The following is a 14,381-nucleotide window of genomic DNA, read 5'->3' on the forward strand; positions in this document are numbered from 1 at the left end:
CACTTAGAGGGGGGATTAGGGTTAGGCACTTGGTGGGAGGTTAGGGTTAGGCATCCCTAAGGGAGGGTTAGGGGGTAGGTTAGGTTAGTTAATACTTACCTAGGGACGATCGGGATTTCCAGCGCTGTCGGCCTGCTGCTGCCGGGATCTGTTCCAGTGTCGGGCTGCCGATTCCCTTCCAACTGGTCGCTTCAAGCTATCCAGGCCTTTGACACCTTGAAGAAACTCTTTGTCTTCGTTTCGGTTCTTCACCACCCAAATCCGGATCTTCTGTTTGTTGTGGAGGGGATTATACTGTCTCAGAGTGATCCCCAGGATAACAAACTACATCAGTGTGCCAACTTCTCTCGAAAGTTTTCTCTGGCTGAGAAGAACTACAATGTTGGACACCGGTAGCTTTTGGCTGTTAAATGGGCTTTTGAAGATTGGTGGCACTCGTTGAAAGGGGCAAGACATCATATCACAGTATACACAGATCATAAAAACCTGGCTTATATTGAGTCCGTGAAAAGATTGAATTCAAGACAGGCTCGGTGGGCATTATTTTTTACCTGCTTTAATTTAATTATCTAGTTTAGACTTGGAATTAAGGCTGGCACCTTATCCTGAACTTTTGTACCAGTACAGCAGCCTGCTTCTTCCAATACTCCAATCATTCCTGTCACAGTTGGTGCTAGTGATTTACCTGTATCAGGTGATGAACTGGAATCACTGGAAGCCGGCTGGACTGGAACCATGGTTGACATGAATAGCTCTTTTATTATAAGAAGTGGGTAGCAGTGAGAACTGCCTTTGGTGATGAGTGAGGACTGGGACCGGCAGGTAGGCTGACTGAGCTGGTCGGGGTACCAGTAGATGAGCTTGCAGACGGATGGTAGCGTGGAAGCTACTTGTTGTGGCTTGGGAAGCCGTGGGTAGACGTTGGTAGCTGGGTGGCTACGTGGAGCGACTGGATAGCCGTGGGTAGACGCTGGTAGCTGGGTGGCTACGTGGAGTGGCTGGATAGCCGTGGGTAGATGCTGGTAGCTGGGTGGCTACGTGGAGCGGCCGGATAGCCGTGGGTAGATGCTGGTAGCTGGGTGGCTACGTGGAGCGGCCGGATAGCCGTGGGTAGACGCTGGTAGCTGGGTGGCTACGTGGAGCGGCCGGATAGCCGTGGGTAGATGCTGGTAGCTGGGTGGCTACGTGGAGTGGCTGGATAGCCGTGGGTAGACGCTGGTAGCGTGGAAGCTACTTCAGTGGCCTGGGAGCCGTGGGTGAGAGATGGTGGTGTGGAAGCTACTTGGTGCGGCCTGGGAGCCGTGTGGAGAAGCTGGTAGTGTGGAAGCTACTTGGAGCGGCCTGGGAGCCATAGGTGAGAGGCTGGTAGTGTGGATAGCTACTTGGTGCGGCCTGGGAGCCGTGGGTGAGATATGGTAGCGTGGAAGCTGCTTGATGCGGCCTGGGAGCCATGTGGAGAAGCTGGTAGCGTGGAAGCTACTTGGAGCGGCCTGGGAGCCGTAGGTGATAGGCTGGTAGCGTGGATAGCTGAACGCAGCAGGCTTATGGATAGCACTGGTCTAGGAACCAGCAGAAGCCTGGGATATACTGGCACACAGAGGTACAGCTATAGCACAAGCAATACACCACGGAACGTAACAAGATGTTCAAGCACTGAGTGCTATTAGAGGAGGATCTATATACCTAGAGTCTGGCAGCGATTGGTGGATACAGACAGGTGGTCTGGCAGTGGCATTCTGAGTGGAGCAAGGCACAACATGCAGAGGGAGTAATCATCTCTGCAGCCCTTGAGAATCAGGACCACACCTGTGATTCCAATTAAGACTAGCAATGCTCACAGACAGAGCAGGGTCCAGGTGTTTAATCAGTGTGGGGGGAGAGCAGTCTGCACACACAAGAGATGTTACAGCCAGCATGATTCAGCCAGAGCAGATGTCCCAGGAGAATTACAAACACAGATCCATGGAGCAGCTGGCAGAGGTTAGTCACAAAAGGTAAAAACTAGCCAGGATTGTGACACTTAGTCCCTAGAGTTGTCCCATAAGGCTTCTCTGTCAGAGGTGGATCGTGCTGTAGCTTGCGTAGACCTTAAATTTCTTAATGATGAGGTGAAACAGGATTTTCACCTATTGCAGAAATTGGCATTTTCAATGGGTCAATAAACCTAGGAAGTTGCTGGCCCAGGCCTTATGAGCACAGAGGGCTATGTCTTATAATAAGATGATTAGAGGTGTGGGTGTCAGGGACTGCAGGCTGACCTCAGATATTGCCACAGCTTTCAACTCCTACAGTCTACAGTCTGTCTGTCCCAAAAACTCCTTTAGAATGAGCATCTTATGGGAGAGTTTCTAACTACCTCAAGAAACTGGCATTCCCCACCATCTCGGATGAGGACAGGGTTTGGCTTTTTTCCTCTGTTCATCTTGAGGGAACAGGAAGAAGCCATGAAGGCCACACCCTCTGGCAAGAGTCCAGGCCTAAATAGGTTCCAGATTTCTACAAAATGTTCCAAGCTGTACTTCTCCCTAAGATGTTGCTTGCATTCAATGCAATTCCTGAAAAGGCGGGCAAGGTTCCGGCTTTATATCCTAGTTGTAGGTCATTTTCGCTCTTAAATGGCGATATCAAAATATTTGCCAAGCTCATTGTGAACAGGCTTAAGACCCTACTGCCTGCATTAATCCACTCTAACCACGTCTGTTTTGGACTGGGACACGAGGGATGTGACACCACCACCAAGGTTCTTGACCTTATGCATTTAGCCCTGAGTGAGCAAACTACTGCTGTCTTGTTGTCAATTGATGCAGAAATGTTGTTCAATAGAGGTGATTGGCTGTTTATAAGAAAGCTACTGGGCCCCACCTCCCTACATAGAATGTTGTCCCTTCACGCCACCCCTCCAGCCTGCATAAAGATTAATCTCTGATCTCTGCCCCGGTAATAGGCAGGGCTGCCTTTGTCACCCCTCAGTCTTTGTGTGGAGGCTCTGGCCGGGACCATTAAATTACCATGGGTGACCTTCTGTTACTGGTGCCGATAAATTTAGTGAGTTTAATGTCATTTGGGTACCCTAACTTTTGTTCAAAGAGATTCCTACCTATTCCGAGTTGCTCAATGGTGGCTGGTAAATGTCGCTCAGCCATAACACTTGGATTCACTGAATCTCAGATTAGTTTCTCTCCCCCTTTTACATCTTGGACCCTACCCCCTCACACTCTCTTTGCTCTTAGTTTTTATTTTATTAATTTCCTTCATCCTAGCCTGTACTTCTCTCTACTCCCCCACATTACTCTTTTTCTTTCCTCTCTCTTTTCTTAGTATAAAAGGACATTCACCCTGTTGTTTTGTTCCTAGGATTATTTTTATAGCATTTTGCCACATTGTTGATTTATTTTGACTCTCCATATTGATTTTTTATGATCAGATTGGTCCTTTTGTTTATCTTTAAACTTCTGAAAGTGCCTTGTATTGATGGTGTGTTGTGCACCATGTTGTATTTTTGACTTTATCAATAAACATATTGTATAAAAAAAAGTTGAGAATTACTTCGGTCTTTATTACAGAGGTACTAGGCCAGCTATGGGCATCTGGTGCAGACACTGGTCCTTTGCCTTCTTTGGGCAATTATAGGGATATATTGGTGGAGGAGCCACTCATTGGCTTAGCCCACGTGGGTCCCAGCCAATGAGCGGCCGCTAATGTTAGCCGCCGCAGATTGGCCGGCGGCACGGGACTGAAGGCTGCTCTCGTTCCCACGCACAGACAGTAGCGCAATTTAACAGCATGCAGTAACATGCTGTTACATTGTATCCAGAGCCCCTCTTGGATTTCTGCGGAGAACATCGTGGGACATAAAAGTGAGTATTGGATCTTTTTTTACAGGTATTTCGAAGGGATACTTTACGTTGACAAGAGGACGCGAACATCTGGAAACAGGTATGTATGTGTATGTATGTAATAAAGCTTTATTTTGCAGGTGTGTGGTGTGTTTTTTTTTTTACCGTTTCTTTACAGGTGAAGTACAGGTACCAGTGGGCCCTTAATGCCCCGCATGCTGGTAGTTGTGGTTTTCCAAGTACCAGCATGCGGGGGAGGCTTGCTTGGACCTGTAGTTCCACTGTAAAGACAATGATGATAAATCTAATTTTTACACACACCAAACACTATCAACCCTCCACCCACCACCTAGGGGTTGCGGGGATAGCCCCGGGCTATCAGCCTAGTCCAGGGTGCCCTGGAGAGGGTGACCCCTTTTTTGGGTGGGGGGGTCACCAACTCCCCAGGAATCCCTGGCCTGGGCTGACTAATGGTCAGGGCTGATGCTGCGGCTGGGGGGCCCGGTGAAAGGACACCCCTGGCTGTGGCATCAGTCCCCCGTTAGAAAGGGTCCAGGGCTGGTTTTAAATATACGGTGGAACTCACGTAATTTTTTTTTTCTCCGTATATTTTAAACCAGCCCTGTCCCTGCTGCCTTGTGCTGGATTACATTACAGGGGATCCCTACACATTTTTTTCCCTGTAATGTTAAGAACCTGGACAGGCTGACAAGCCCAGGGCTGGTTAGTGTTTGGGGGGGGGGCTCACATCTTTTTTTTTTTAGACATTTTTCTCATTTTTACAATGGAAAACAAACAAGCAGCAAGCACATATATCACTGATATGTGCTGGCTACTAGCTCGGGAGAGATTTGCAGAGAGAAAACACTGGAATCTCGGGTGAGTAATCTCCTGCAAAACGAGTGACTTGGGAGAGATATCTCGTTCTGCCTCACCATCGGCAAACTCGTTTAGCCTCAAATCGCCTGTTGGTAAATTTGGTAAAAGGGATTAAATCACCCGAATTTTGGCGAATTCCAGCGAGATAAATCACTTTGAAAATCGGGACCATCTCAAATCTTAGTAAATTTACCCGCTAGTCTCTGACTAGACCATTATTTACCTTGCGTTATCATGTGTCCCCAGCCTGTTTACGGTTCAGCATGGTCCACAGTGTATGAATAAACCTTTTTTGCTTCATTGAAATATTTGTGGTGCTACGGCTTCCTTCAGGCATGCACACAAGGGGGTTTTATTTGAGACACTTGGCACACATGTTTTTTGTAACAACAATTCAGCTAATAAATTGCTAATAGTGGCTATCCTGGTTTCTACACGCCTCCCTCTCACTGAAATATCTCATTATTTTCTAGAACTCCACCATTACAGTCCAAGTTTTAAGGCTATCCATGCTTGAGCACAGGTGACTAAATTAGTACCCTAGTCAATTTGGACTCAAGCATGGCTATCCTTAGAACCTGGACTGTAATGGCAGGGTTTAAGAACCTCTGTTGTAAAAGAAGGTAGATGTCAAATTGTTATGTGCCAAATAGTCAATCACTCTTATGCATCTGTAAACCTTTATAGTTCAAACCAGCATCAGCCAAGATTCCTTGCCAAAATGTTGGAATTCCTAGAACTGCTAAGAAAGGGTTACTTTGATGACTGGGGGTGAACTCAACTGGAATTTGACTTACACACTTGATTCTTCCTTGGTACCCCTACATTCTCCAAAGCATGATCTGGCTAAATGAGTGCAGAGAATGTGAGACCAACTACAGGCCATCAGAGGAAATATCCTCTCTGCAAATGAACCCTCATGCTTCTGAGTCTCAGACTCTGTGTGATTGGGGGTTTTCAGGAGAATTCTTGACCAATTGCAAACCCTGTTAAATAAAGGTTCTACTTTTACTATCAGAATTCTTGGGGAAACTCCTGGTCCCTGTCGAGATACATGCTTAGGTCCCTGCTATAAAGGGATCCTTGGTGGAGAAAAATGTATTTAAACCAGAGGCATTCCACTCCCTGCTCGGAACAAATGCAGGTTTTGGAGCTTCTACCACCTTGCAAGAGTTCCAACAAATGTTTGCCACTTTGCCAGAGTTCCGAGGGGTGGCCAGAGGTCAGGGAGGTGCCCACACCAATCCGACTGCCGCTCGACCAGCCACTAATCTGAGAGCTACATTGCCAAAGGTCTGAGAGGTGTCCACCGCCTTGCCAGAGGTCTGAGAGGTGTACGCCACCTTGCCAGAGGTCCAAGAGGTGTATGCCACCAATCCTACTGCTGTCCAACCAGTTACCAATGCCAGAAGTTTAAGAGGTGTACACTGCCTTGCCAGGGATCTCTAAGGTGTCTTCCGCATTGCCAGAGTTCCGAGGTGTCCTCCCATTTGCTAAAGGTACCAGGTGTCCATCGCCTTGCGAGAGGTCCGAGAGGTGTTAACCATCTAGAAAGAGGTCTGTGAGGTATACTCCGCCTTGCCAGAGGTCTGTGAGGTATCCTCCTCTTTGACACAGGTCCAAGAGGTGTCCGCTGCCTTGACACAGGTCCAAGAGTGTCCACCACCTTGCCAGAATGATGTCCTCTGCTTTGCTAAAAGTACGAGGTGTCCCTCGCCTTGCCAGTGGAAGTGTATTAAAAGCAACATGGAATTTAGGTTTTCGTAACGGAATGAGGTAGCACATTTGCTAGGATTTATAGTGAAAGTGGTTTATTATGGTTTCATAAGATCATGCCTATTAAATTAGAATGCAATGCATGTACTGTAAATAAGCATCAAATGTATTGTAAACAAGATCTCTTTAGTTAACTCTGTGTAGCAAAAAGCTTTAGTCCTATAAGTCTGGTCTTATGTTTGATAAACTATATATTCTTCCTTTCCCTTAGTTAACACTTGTAATCCAATATAGAGGGGTGGATGATTGATTTGTGTTTGTCTAGCGACTAACATGTAATGGTAACCAGTGGGATATGGAGGTCCAATAAAATGTGATAAAGGGCGGTATACAGTACAGCTCAAAAGTATATTGCCAGAACGTTTTTCACACTTATGGTGCATACACACGTAACGATTTTGTAGCCAACGATTTTCGTTCAGATTTTCCCTTGAAAAAGTGAACAATTTTTACAACAATGAACAAATAATGTTCCTTCCCTTAATGAAAATAGTCATGTTGGACAGTCTGAAATGGACGATGAACGATAACTACACACGGGAGCGCGCTTTAATTATTATCGTTCATCGTTATAACTCAGAAACTGAACAATTTTTTGAACGTTAACAACAAATCGTAAAAAAATTTGTTATTCGAGTTCGCAACAGTAGTGTGATCGTCTGAGTTAATACACAAAAGCATATCAGAAGTAAAAACATTTCACAGTTTAGCATACTGACTTCACTAGATATTGATTAGAACAATTTTCAATCGGAAAACTGCCTTGGGGTGGTGGGTCAAAAGTCTTTTGACGTCTAAAGGTGCCCATCCACTAGTAGATCAGGGAACGATGGTACGATTACTATGATTGATGTGCCTACACTGAATGACTGATCGTTTAGTGTAGGCACATCAATCATCCCCGAACATGGCCAATCTGTCGTTATCGACAGATTGGCCTGCATGTTCGACCGACGATGATTGATGTCGGAAACGACCAACGGGAGCGTGCATTGCTGGTGGTTTCTAACATTTGGATGCACGATTTCCGGCCTATTACTGAGCGATTGCACAATTACAATGTCGTAATTGTGCAATCGTACAGTGTAATAGGCTTGTGGCTGGGCACCTTAAGTTTTGTAAGTTCCATCTCTAGTGAACATTGTTTACATTAATCACAGACTGTGTTACAGCATTCCCCAATAGGTATGGCGAGGAATGGCAGAAAAAAAACACTTGGAAACATGATGAAGGCTGTCATACATACTCTAAGGTGGAGACGAAGTCAAGTAAGCGTGGCCTACAGTTATAGCATTTTGCGCCAAATAGTCAATGTTTGGAATAGTGTCCAGAGGGTCCAGAGCCATGTTAACAAGTCATGGCAAGGCCACCCCAGAAAAACCGCAACTAGGGTGGACAAAATTATTAGAAATAAGTCGGTAGCTAAACCCTGCAAGTCTATGTGGCAAGCAGCCAAGATTTAAGGTAAAAGTGTTGACTGAAGCATCATGGCTTACTGGGTCGCCGTCAAGGCAAGAAGCCCTTTATCAATGCCAAGAATAGTGGACTCAGAATCAGCCCCTAAATGTGGAGAGCAAAGAAAAATTCAGAGTGAAGGAAAACAAATAGAAACCGATTTTGAGGGGTAAGGTTGAGTGCAGCAACAGAAATGTTAAGGTAGGTTCTTTTGAACAGTGGAAATCAGTTCTGTTTTTGAAAGATTAAGTTGTATGTGGTAAGGGGACATCTAAAATGAAATGGCAGAAAGACATTCAATAATATCAAAGCCTCAGTAATATATATTTTTGGCCATAGCGCCTGTGGGTATGTAAGTAGTTTTTTTTTTTTTTTTTTTAAAGTAGATCGCTTTGGAAATGTGTGCACTTGTTGCATAATATTCCCAGCACAGTGTTTTACTTTCAATTAAGTTAGTTCTACATATGTTGCAACAAATTTATATATGAAGGTAACATTCCTAAAATGTTAGCACTAGAAAAAGTTTAATGATCTGCGGTTGCAACTCTTCATTAAACATTCACCATATACACACACACACACACATACAGCGGGTAAAATAAGTATTGAACACAACATTTTTCTCAGTAAATATATTTGTAATGGGGCTGTTGTAATGAAATTTTCACCAAATGTCAGCAACAACCCATGCAAAGAAATCAAACCATAGATGTCCAAAATTAAGTTATGTGTAATAAACTGAAATGACACAGGGAAAAAGTATTGAACACGCTTACTGAAATTTATTTAATACTTCATACAAAAGCCTTTGTTGGGAATGACAGCTTCAAGACGCCTCCTGTATGGAGAAACTAGTCGCATGCATTGCTTGGGTGTCATTCTTCCACACACAGAGTCTTTAAATCTTGTAGGTTCCGTGCGACTCTTCTATGAACTCTGGGCCTGATTCAGAGCCGCACGCAAAAAGCGTGTGCTTGATCTGAATCAGGGCGGCCGCGTGTTTTTTTTAATCCGGCCTCCTGGCCGCTCGCATAGCTGTGGGTGACCACCCACAGCTTTTGCGAGCAGCCAGGTGATGGTCGCGAACATCGAGCTTGCGACGAGACCCTTGTAGTAGGGTCTCGTTCCCGCAAGCCCCAGTGAGCTTCTGGCTCTAATAGAGCTGGAAGCTCACCACTGACATCACTCGTGATGTCAGGGGAGCCGCCCCCAAACGGCAGGCGTTCCTTCGGGAACGCCTCCGTTTGGCAAGCCACCCTCCCGACCTGCCTACCAAACGGGGCGAGCTGCCAATCAACATCGACAGCCACCCCTTTTGGATGCGAGCGCCGGAGCGAGTGATTTCTCGCTCGCGCGAATGCATTACCTTACAATTGACCCACTTGCGAGCGGGTCTGAATCAGGCCCTCTGATCTTTAGTTCTTTCCATAGATTTTCAATTGGATTCAAGTCAGGTGACTGGCTGGGCCATTCTAGCAGCTTTATTTTTTTTATCTGAAACCAACTGAGTGTCCTTGGCTGTGTGTTTGCGATCATTGTCTTGCGGAAATGTCCACCCTCGTTTCATCTTCAGCATCCTGGTAGATGGTGGCAGATTTTTATCAAGAATGTCTCGGTACATTTTTCCATTAATCCTTCCTTCAATAAAATGAAGTATGCCAGTACCGTATGCTGAAAAACAGACTCACACCATGATGTTCCCACCTCCAAACTTCACTGTTGGTATGGTGTTTTTGGAGTGATGTGCAGTGCCATTTCTCCTCCAAAAATGGTGTGTATTATGGCATCCAAAGAGTTCAATTTTGGTCTCATCTGACCAGACTATATTGTACCAGTATTTCACAGGCTTGTCAAAATGTTGTGCAGCAAACTTTAAACAAGCTTCAACATGTTTTTTCTTCAGCAATGGAGTCTTGCGCGGTGAGCGTGCATACAGGCCATGGCGGTTGAGTGCATTACTTATTGTTATCTTTGAAACAATTGTACCTGCTTTTTCCAGTTCTTTCAGAAGCTCTTCACAAGTGGTCCTTGGCTCTTGGACAACTCTTCTGATAAATATTTTCACTCCTCTGTCAAAAATCTAGCGAGGAGCACCTTGTCGTGGCCAGTTTATGGTGAAATTATGTTCTTTCCACTTCTGGATTATGGCCCCAACAGTGCTCATTGGAACATTCAGAAGTTTAGAAATCCTTCTGTAACCAATGCCATCAGTATGTTTTGCAAAAAATAAGGTTGCGAAGGTCTTGAGAGAGCTCTTTTCTTTTACCCATCATGAGATGTTTCTTGTGTGACATCTTGGTAGTGAGACACCTTTTTATAGGCCATCAGTTGGAACTGAACCAGCTTATATTAATTTGCACTGATAAGGGGCAGGATTGCTTTCTAAATACTGATAGATTTCAGCTGGTGTCTTGGCTTTCCATGCCTTTTTGCACCTCCCTTAATGTATTCAATACCTTTTTCTTGTGTCATTTCACATTATTACACAACTCAATTTATGGACATCTATGGTTTGATTTCTTTGGATGTGTGGATTGCATGGGTTGTTGCTGACATTTGGTGAAAATTTCATTACAATAGCCCCATTACAAATATTTACTGAGAAAAATGTTGATGTATTCAACACTTATTTTACCCAGTGTGTAATCAAAAATTATATATATATTTTATTACATGAGGATCGATTTAAAACCAGCTATGCTGGTAATTGAGAAGCTCATATATCGATGTGTCTGAACCTGCGGATGGACTGCCGTAGTCTTTGTTTGGTCACAGAGAGTGGAAAATCTTCATATGTTTCGTCATGATGGATGAGGAAGACGTGTCTGCAAGATTACGTCGGAGATGTGATTGAATTTTGTGGCAAACTTGGAAAAAACAAATGAAACTCATGAAATGTTACGGCAAGCATACGGTGGAGAAATAATTAGCCTTCCTGCAGTATTTCGGTGGTGGAAACAATTCTAAGGGGGTAATACACAAGTGACCGACTAAGTGTGTTCTGGTAGACCATCCACCATCGTTACAGATTTCAACACTGCCAAAGCTGCGGAGATGTTGCAAAATGACAGGTTAACTTTACGCAAACTTTCCTCACGTCACAATCTATGTCAGGAAATCAGACATTCGCATGGTGTTCTAGCACGATCCAACGCATTGTCTCATATGCACTTCTGTGATATTTCTGGGTGCCCACCTGGCAGACCATGCATTTTCAAATCCTTTGTCACAATATGCTGAACCCGTTTGAATGAGATGCCAATAGAGATGCTTAAGTTAACCTTCTGTCATTTTGGCAATGTTGACATATGTAACCGCGGTGGATGGTCTCCCAGAACACGCTTAGTCAGTCACTTGCTTTTTAAGGTGCATGCACAAGGTCAGATTAACGATTGAACGATTTGAACTATGAACGATTTTTGACTGCATTAAAATGAATGGAATCGTCCAAATCTGACTGCAAACACATCAGATGTCATTATCTGACAAGCGGGAATGCACATCGTTCATCTGACAAACATGTCAGATTTTCCTTCAGATATTAACGATTGAATGATTTTTAAAATAGTTATAGTTCAGATCTGAAGAAAAATCTGACCGTGTGTATGCACCATTACCCTCTTAAGGTGGGTATCCACTACCCGAGTGAAAAGACTGAACGATATCGTTATTGTTCACTACACTGCAGGGTGCCAACACTGAAAGATATGTTGTTCAGTGTAGGCACCCTCCCTCATCCCTGAACATGGCCAACCTGACGATATAGTCAGGTTGATCAGCATGTTCGGGCGATGAGCGATATCGTTAACGACCAGCTTGAACGAGCATCGCTGATCGTTAATGACATTTCAGTGCACGATTCATGCACAATGAATCAACTGAACGATAACGATGCCGTTGTCCATTAATATCGCCTAGTGGATACCCCCCTTTAGAATGGTTTCTACCACCGAAATTCTGCAGGATTATTTCTCCACCGTATGCTTGCTGTAACACTTCTTGTGTTTAATTTCCATTTTTTCCAAGTTTAACACAAAATTCAAATCACACATCTGTGGCGTAATCTTGCAGACATCAGTCATGATGAAACGTACGAAGATCTTCCACTTCCTGTAACTAAAGACGACTACTGCAGTCCAACCGCAGGTTGAGACACATTGATGTGTGAACTGCACAATAACCAACATAGCGTTGCCATGTCTACCTATGGGACAGAAAAACTGAGGCAGTCTCATTACTTTTCAATTAGCCCTCAAATAAATTTACATTTTAGTGGGATGGTTAGGTTTAGGCTATGGGGAGGGAGGGTTAGGTTTAGTATCTTAACCCTGTCGGGATTCTGACCATCGGGATCCCGATCACCGGCATCGCGTACCCAATCCGTTAATTATTCTCCCTAACGATTATGTTGTGTATAATGGGAAAAAAAAAAAAAAAAAAAGATCAGGGCAAATTAGGACCCGATGGTCTTAACAGGGCAATGTTACAGATGTAGGATCTTATTTTGACTTATAAGAAAATGCAGCCAGAAGGAACAATTTTTCACCTTGGCAAACGTGTGGACGGCTTTACAGTTGGGATGGGGATGCATAGTAGCTGATCTCTAACATGAAAAAGCATTCAATATTATCTCTGCATGCCAAAATAAAAACAAAATAATCACAACATGGATTATCTGGATGCAGTTTTCCAAAATGTAGATGGATTTGAAGTACATTGACAAGCAATTATGGGCCAGGGAAGCAAGTTTTGTTTTCATTTTATAGTCAATTTTGCATAAAAAAAAATATAGCAAATATTTTAATTATATGAAATGTATTAGAAATAAAATCACATAATGAACAAGAGACTCTGACATGAACAGCAAAGAACACTACTCTACTCTCCAAACCAGTTATTTTGTCCATTTAGTGAATACAGAAGATGAGTTATGTCTTTAAAAATAAGATGAACTCTTACACAGTTTATTACATAATCTAGCTTCACAATAATTTTCATGTTCTCAAACCTAAATTCATCATGACTCCTATAAATTAGCTATATTGTTATAGTCCCCATCAATCCATTCCTTTCCACCCCTTATCTGGCTTGCTGTCCATTTCCTTTTGCAATATGCTGTTTTGCACTGACAGGGATCATCAGTGTCATCCTAAAGTGGCCTATACATCAACTGCCCAATTCCTCGATCATCGTCAAAATCTAAACGTGCTGCAAATTCTTGATTTGCCAATTTCGATCATTTGGGGGTCGGAATTGGCAAATAGTTTAGTCTCCCATATCTAAAATGCTTGGGACAAGGGGTATTTTGGATATCGGAATATTCCGTATTTTGAAATATTTGCATATCATGAAATATCTTGGGAATGGGACCCAAATCTAAACACAGGATGCATTTATGTTTCATATATACCTTATACAATATTTTTTTGTGCATCAAACAAAGTTGAAATTCATTAATGTCATATACACCTTATACACACAGCCTGAAGGTTATTTTTTGCAATATTTTTAATAATTTTGAACCTTAAAGTTTGTGTACATTGAACCATCAGAAAGCAAAAAGTGTCACTATCTCAGTCATGCTAACAAAAAAAAAACATATTTCAGAATATTTGGATATGGGAGACTCAACTTGTATTTCCTTTTACAAAATCACTGTCAGAAGGCTGAAGTGGGCAGATTGCTTGTTTATGTACAGTATGGGCCCTTTTACCCTTCAAGCATTTTGGGACTTCAAATGAATTGTGGTGTCAGGTGTCGCACAGATCATTTAGCTCTTTGCATGTGCGGACACTACAATCCCCCTGACTGCGTACAGAATAGGCCCCTTCCCTACACAAGTCTCTGCTACATGTCAGTCATATCTTCACTCATGCCACAAGCCCATCTCACCCAGTAAAACCTACTGATTCTGTCATTATGCCCCCCACCTCCACATACCATACTACAATGGGTAGTGGGTCATATATGACAAAAGAAAAATTATGGTGTATATGCGACAAGGGCAGAGTGGGGAAAGGAGGGGGGGCAGTCTGTCAAGTATGAAATCAGTTGCACTCTGCACATACCCGCCACATCTTGGATCAGCAGTGCTAGAATAGTGCAAACCTTACACCTCTACTCCATCAGGCAGTGTAAGAGCTACTGTAGTGTGCTGTGGAGAAGTGGAGACTTGTGCTCAAGCACTGAATTAGTCTTAAAGCACAATGGGGCTCAAAGCTACAAATCCTGCTACCCAACAGTTATGTCCATGGCTATAGCGGAGTTTGCCATTAATACCCCTTGCAGGCATACCGAGAATTTGGCCTGCCTCAGCCAAATTCCCGGGTTGCCGTGTATGTCTCAAAGGTACCTAACCGGGAATGTCGACCCCTCAATCGACCAGGGAATTACCCTGCTTATGGCTGAATGGTGCTACCCGGGAATTTACTAATC

The sequence above is a fragment of the Taudactylus pleione genome, unplaced genomic scaffold (assembly GCF_031769625.1).
Source record: "Taudactylus pleione unplaced genomic scaffold, aTauple2 ptg000041l, whole genome shotgun sequence".
Classification (NCBI taxonomy): domain Eukaryota; kingdom Metazoa; phylum Chordata; class Amphibia; order Anura; family Myobatrachidae; genus Taudactylus; species Taudactylus pleione.